This window comes from Coturnix japonica, unplaced genomic scaffold, assembly GCF_001577835.2.
Source record: "Coturnix japonica isolate 7356 unplaced genomic scaffold, Coturnix japonica 2.1 chrUnrandom554, whole genome shotgun sequence".
NCBI classification, from domain to species: Eukaryota; Metazoa; Chordata; class Aves; order Galliformes; family Phasianidae; genus Coturnix; species Coturnix japonica.
This window is the reverse complement of record NW_015439934.1, coordinates 2,973-9,842: the sequence shown is the minus strand read 5'-3', so window position 1 is coordinate 9,842 and position 6,870 is coordinate 2,973. Positions and strand designations below refer to the sequence as shown.

Genomic DNA, 6,870 nt, shown 5'->3' with positions numbered 1-6,870 from the left:
ATTGGGATCTATGGGGGGGTTAATTGGGGGGGGTCCTCCAATAATGGGGTGGGGGTCTCACAGCTCCCCCCCCCATTCATTCCCATTCATTTCAATGGGGGATGGGGGTCTCCCATTGGGTTCTATGGGATGGGGGGGGGGGGGGGTCTCCCATTGGGATCACCGGGGTCAATTGGGGGGAGTCTCCATTGGGATCTATGGGGGTTTAATTGAGGGGGGGTCCCCATAATTAGGGGGAGGGGTCTCACAGCTCCCCCCCCCCACAATGAACTCCAAAACCCCCCCATTCATTCCCATTCATTCAATGGGGGACTGGGGGGGGGGGGTGTCTCCCATTGGTTGTATGGGGATGGGGGGGGGGTGGTCTCCATTGGGATCTATGGGGTTTTAATTGGGGGGGGTCCCCATAATTTGGGGGGGGGGTCTCACACAGCTCCTCCCCCATTAATGACACTCAGACCCCCCCGCCTCCATTCACAGCCATTTATTCCCATTCATTTCAATGGGGGTCAATTGGGGGGGGGGGGGGGTCCTCCATGGGATCAATGGGGGGTTAATTTGAGGTGGGGTCCCCATAATTAGGGGGGGGGTCCTCAACAGCCCCCCCCCATTCATTCCCATTCATTTCAATGGGGCATGGGGTCTCCCATTGGGATCAATGGGGGTCAATGGGGGGGGGAGTCTCCATTGGGATCTATGGGGATTTAATTGGGGGGGGGGTCCCTATAATTAAGGGGGGGGGTCCCCATAATTTGGGGGGGTCTCTAACGTCTCTGCCCCCCCCCCCCACCATTAAGACTCTAAACCCCATCTCCATTCATTCCCAATTGACTTGTAATAGGGGACTTGGGGGGGGGGGTGGTTGTCTCCCATTGGGATCTATGGGGGGTTTAATTGGGGGGGGGTCCCTATAATTGGGGGGGGGGGTCCAAGTCTCTGCCCCCCCCAATAAGAGTCAACCCCCCCCCATTCATTCCCATTCAGTTCAATGGGGGACTGGGGGTTTGGGGGGTCTCCCATTGGGTTGTATGGGATGGTGGGGGGTGTCTCCCATTGGGATCAATGGGATGGGGGGGGTCTCCCATTGGGATCTATGGGGGTATAATTGGGGGGGGTCCCCATAATTAGGGGGGGGTCTCAAGTCCCTGCCCCCCCCCAATAAGAGTCAACCCCCCCCATTCATTCCCATTTCAGTTCAATGGGGACTGGGGGGGGGGGGGGGGGGTCTCCCATTGGGTTGTATGGGGATGGGGGGGTGTCTCCATTGGGATCTATGGGGGTTTAATTGGGGGGGGTCCCCATAATTGGGGGGGGTCTCAAGTCTCTGCCCCCCCCCAATAAGACTCAACCTCCCCCATTCATTTCAATGGGGGACTGGGGGGGGGGGGGTTCTCCCATTGGGATCTATGGGGGTTTAATTGGGGGGGGTCCCTATAATTAGGGGGGGGGTCCCCATAATTTGGGGGGGGTCTCACAGCTCCCCCTGGCGTGTAACATATAATGCTCATGTAAATCACTCAATAACCCAAAAGCCCCCGAACATTCAGTACATTGATACGGGGGGTCTTCAGGTATTTGAGGGGGGGGTGTCGGGGGGGTCTTGGGTTGATTTAAATGGGGTGGGGGTCTATTCCTTAACCCTCCCCCCCCGGCTTGGATCCCATAATAAGGGCTGTGTTCGCATCTATGGGCCCCTAAAGCCAAAGGGGTCCCGAATCCCACCCACATTCAGCACAGATATAATGGGGTGGGGGGGTGGGGGTGGGGCAACACGAGGGGTAAGGGGGTGGGGGTCCACCACCCCCCCCCCACCCCCCCCAGCCCCACTTTGGGGTCTTTTCCTCCCTATATGGTAACTACGATGGACTTTAAGGGCTCGGGATGTACCGAACCCTCGGCCGCATTCGGGGCATTGGTGCCATTCTATGGGGCTGGGACCTATAGAATGTATAGGGCCGACACACCCACCCCCACCAGTTCGGGATCCTCCGCTGGGTCTGAGGGTGGGGGGGGGGGAACGGCTGCGGGAACCTGGAATGAGAGGAAAAAATGGGGGGGGGGACATCCCATAATATGAGATAGAGACACATAGAGACACATAGAAACCCATAGAGACCCATAGAGACCCATAAGGACCCATAGAGACCCATAGAAACCCATAGAAACCCATAGAAACCCATAGAGACCCATAGAGACCCATAGAAACCCCATAAGGACCCATAGAGACCCATAGAGACCCATAGGGACCCATAGAAACCCCATAAGGAAGCATAGAGACCCATAAGGACCCATAGAGACCCATAGAGACCCATAAAGACCCATAAGGACCCATAAAGACCCATAGGGACCCATAGAAACACATAAGGACCCATAGGGACCCTTAGGGACCCACAGAAACCCCATAAGGACCCATAGAGACCCATAGAAACCCCATAAGGACCCATAGAGACCCAGAGGGACCCATAGGGACCCAAAGAAACCCATAGAGACCCATAGAAACCCCATAAGGACCCATAAGGACCCATAGAGACCCATAGAAACCCATACAAACCCATAAGAACCCATAGAGACCCATAGAGACCCATAAGGACCCATTGGGACCCATAGGGACCCATAGAGACCCTTAGGGACCCATAGGGACCCATAAGAATCCATAGGGACACATAGAAACCCATAAGGACCCATAGGGACCCATAGAGACCCATAGAAATCCCTTAAGGACCCATAGAGTCCCATAGGGAGCCATAGAGACCCATAGAGACACATACAGACCCATAGAGACCCATAGAAACCCATAGAAACCCATAAGAACCCATAGAGACCCATAGAGACCCATAAGGACCCATTGGGACCCTTAGGGACCCATACAGACCCANAAGAACCCATAGAGACCCATAGAGACCCATAAGGACCCATTGGGACCCTTAGGGACCCATACAGACCCACAGGGACCCATAGAGACCCATAGAAACCCCATAAGGACCATTAGGGACCCTTAGGGACCCATAGAAACCCATAAAGACCCATAAGGACCCATAGGGACCCATAGAAACACATAAGGACCCATAGAGACCCATAGGGACCCATAGAGACCCATAGGGACCCAAAGAAACCCATAGAGACCCATAAGGACCCATAGGGACCCATAGGGACTCATACAGACCCATAGGGACCCATAGAAACCCATAGAAACCCATAAGAACCCACAGAGACCCATAGAGACCCATAAGGACCCATTGGGACCCTTAGGGACCCATACAGACCCATAGGGACCCCTAGAAACCCATAGGGAACCATAGAGACCCATAGAGACACACAGGGACCCATAGACACCCCATAGAGCCCCATAGAGCCCTATAGCACCCCATAGAGCCCCATAGTTACCCCATAGAGCACCATAGACACCCCATAGAGCCCCATAGAGCCTCATAGACACCCCATAGAGCCCCATAGAGCCCCATAGACACCCCATAGACACCCCATAGAGCCCCATAGAGCCCCATAGACACCCCATAGAACCCCAGAGAGCCCCATAGACACCCCATAGACACCCCATAGAGCCCCACAGTGCCCCATAGAGCCCCATAGACACCCCATAGAGCACCACAGAGCCCCATAGACACCCCATACAGCCCCATAGACACCCCACAGAGCCCCACAGAGCCCCATAGACACCCCATAGAGCCCCACAGTGCCCCATAGAGCCCCATAGACACCCCATAGAGCCCCATAGACACCCCATAGACACCCCATAGAGCCCCACAGAGCCCCATAGACACCCCATAGAGCCCCACAGAGCCCCACAGACACCCCATAGAGCCCCATAGAGCCCCATAGCACCCCATAGAGCCCCATAGACACCCCATAGAGCCCCAGAGACACCACATATCTCCCCATATGCCCCCTATATAACCCCCTTAGGACCCCTTATCTCCCCATATCTCCGCATAGACACCCCATAGAGCCCCATAGACCCCATAGCTCGTTACCTGCGCAGCCGTTACTTGGGGGGGGTGTTGGGGGTCCGCTCTCCCCCGACGACACCGACGTCTCCTCTGAGTCCTCCCCGTCATCGGGGGGCGCTGACGCTCCTATAGGGAGACCCATAGAGACCCATAGAGACCCATAGAGACCCCATAGAGACACATAAAGACCCATAGAGACCCATAGAGACACATAGAGACCCATAGAGACCCATAGGGACCCATAGGGACCCATAGGGACACATAGAGATCCATAGAGACCCATAGAGACCCATAGAGACACCATAGAGACCCATAGGGACTCATAGAGACCCCATAGAGACCCATAGAGACCCATAGGGACCCATAGAGACCCATAGAGACCCCATAGAGACCCATAGGGACCCATAGAGACCCATAGAGACCCCATAGAGACCCATAGAGACGCCATAGAGACCCATAGGGACCCATAGAGACACATAGAGACCCCATAGAGACCCATAGAGACCCATAGGGACCCATAGAGACCCATAGAGACCCTTAGCGACCCATAGGGACGCACAGGGACCCATAGAGACCCATAGGGATCCATAGGGACCCATAGAGACCCATAGAGACCCATAGAGACCCCATAGAGACACCATAGGGACCCATAGGGACCCACAGAGACCCATAGAGACCCATAGAGACCCCATAGAGCCCCTTAAAGGCCCCAAAGAGCCCCCTCCCCCTTAGCCCCGCCCCAAACCCCACAACCCCGCCCCCTCATTACCATAGCTCCGCCCTCATTACATCAACTCAGCCCTTCATTACCATAGCCCCGCCCCCTCATTACCATAGCACCGCCTTCTCATTACCATAGCCCCACCCACTCATTGTCATAGGCCCCCATATTACCATGCCCACGCCCCCTCATTACCATAACCCATCCCTCATTACCATAGCCCCGCCCCTCATCAGCATAACCACACCCCTTATTATAATAGCCCAACCCCTCATTGCCATAGCCCTGCCCCTCATTATAATAGCCCAACCCCCTCATTACCATAGCCCCTCCCTCATTATCACAGTCCCGCCCCCTCATTACCATAACCCAGCCCTCATTCCCATAGCCCCGCCCCCTCGTTAGCATAGCTCCTCATTACCATAGCCCCGCTCCCTTCGTTGCAGTAGCCCCACTCCTCATTACCATAATCCCGCCTCCTCATGCTCATAGCCCCGCCCCCTAATTAGCATAACCCCGCCCCTAATTAGCATAGCCCCGCCCCTCACCGGTGGATGCTCCATCGTCGTCTTCGGTGGCTCCGTCTCCTCCCCCCTGAGCCGCCATCATGGCGCCTGTGACCCACAGTCAGACCCATAGAGACACATAGGGACACATAGGGACCCATAGAGACCCATAGGGACCCATAGAGACCCATAGGGACCCATAGAGACTCATAGAGACCCCATAAAGACCCCTATAGACCCATAGAACCCCATAGAGACCCAAAGAGACCCCATAGAGACCCCATAGACACCCCATAGAGCCCCATAGAACCCCATAGAGACCCAAAGAGACCCCATAGAGACACCCCCCCACTTAGGGACCCCATAGAGGACCCATAGATACACATAGGGTCCCCATAGAGACCCACAGAGCCCCATAGAGCCCAATAGAGACCCATAAAGCCACGTAGAGACCCCATAAAAACCCATAGAGACGCCATAAGTGCCCCCCCCCAAATAGGGACCCCATAGAGCCCCATAGAGACCCCACAGAGCCCCATAGAGACCCCATAGAGCCCCATACAGTCCCATAGAGCCCCATAGAGACCCCACAGAGCCCCATAGAGACCCCATAGAGACCCATAGGGACCCATAGGGACCCCATAGAGACCCCACAGAGCCCCATAGAGACCCCATAGAGACCATTAGAGACCCATAGGGACCCACAGAGACCCACAGAGCCCCACAGAGACCCCACAGAGCCCCATAGAGACCCATAGAGACCCATAGGGACCCATAGAGACCCACCCCACATAGGGACCCCATAGAGATCCACAGAGCCCCATAAAGACCCATAGACACCCCATAGAGACCCCCCGCACCATAGGGAACCCATAGAGACCCACAGAAACCACATAGAGACCAAAAGAGACCAATATAGCCCCATAGAGACCCCATAGACCCTATAGAGCCCCATAGAGACCCCATAGAGCCCCATATTGCCCCATAGAGCCCCATAGTTCCCCATTGAGCCCCATAGGGTCCCATAGGGTCCCATAGAGACCCCATAAAGACCCCCCCTCCATAAGGACCCCATAGAGACCCCGTATCGCCCCATAGAGCCCGATATCGCCCCATAGACACCCCATAGAGCCCCATAGCGACCCAACAGAGACCCCATAGAGCCCCATAGATCCCCATAGAGCCCCACAGAATCCCATAGACACCCCATAGATCCCCATAGAGCCCCATAGAATCCCAGACACCCCATAGATCCCCATAGATCCCCATAGAATCCCATAGACACCCCATAGAGCCCCATAGATCCCCATAGAATCCCATAGATCCCCATAGAATCCCACAGACACCCCATAGATCCCCATAGAGCCCCATAGAATCCCAGACACCCCATAGATCCCCATAGATCCCCACAGAATCCCACAGACACCCCATAGAGCCCCATAGATCCCCATAGAATCACATAGACACCCCATAGATCCCCATAGAGCCCCATAGAATCCCAGACACCCCATAGATCCCCATAGAATCCCATAGAATCCCATAGACACCCCATAGATCCCCATAGATCCCCACAGAATCCCATAGACACCCCATAGATCCCCATAGATCCCCATAGAATCACATAGACACCCCATAGAGCCCCATAGAATCCCATAGACACCCCATTGATCCCCATAGA

At 55.3% G+C, this 6,870-nt stretch overlaps 1 long non-coding RNA gene across 1 annotated transcript in view; it reads right to left on the bottom strand.

Moving 5' to 3' along the window:
* Positions 1-1,789: 1,789 nt before the first annotated feature.
* LOC107307349 overlaps positions 1,790-6,870 on the bottom strand; it is a 5,828-nt gene continuing 747 nt past the window's right edge. The window contains exons 2-4 of the long non-coding RNA XR_001552384.2: positions 5,235-5,300; positions 3,990-4,091; positions 1,790-2,031 (exon numbers count right to left, since the gene is read on the bottom strand). This is a non-coding gene — a long non-coding RNA (uncharacterized LOC107307349). The remainder of the gene's footprint in view (positions 2,032-3,989; positions 4,092-5,234; positions 5,301-6,870) is intronic.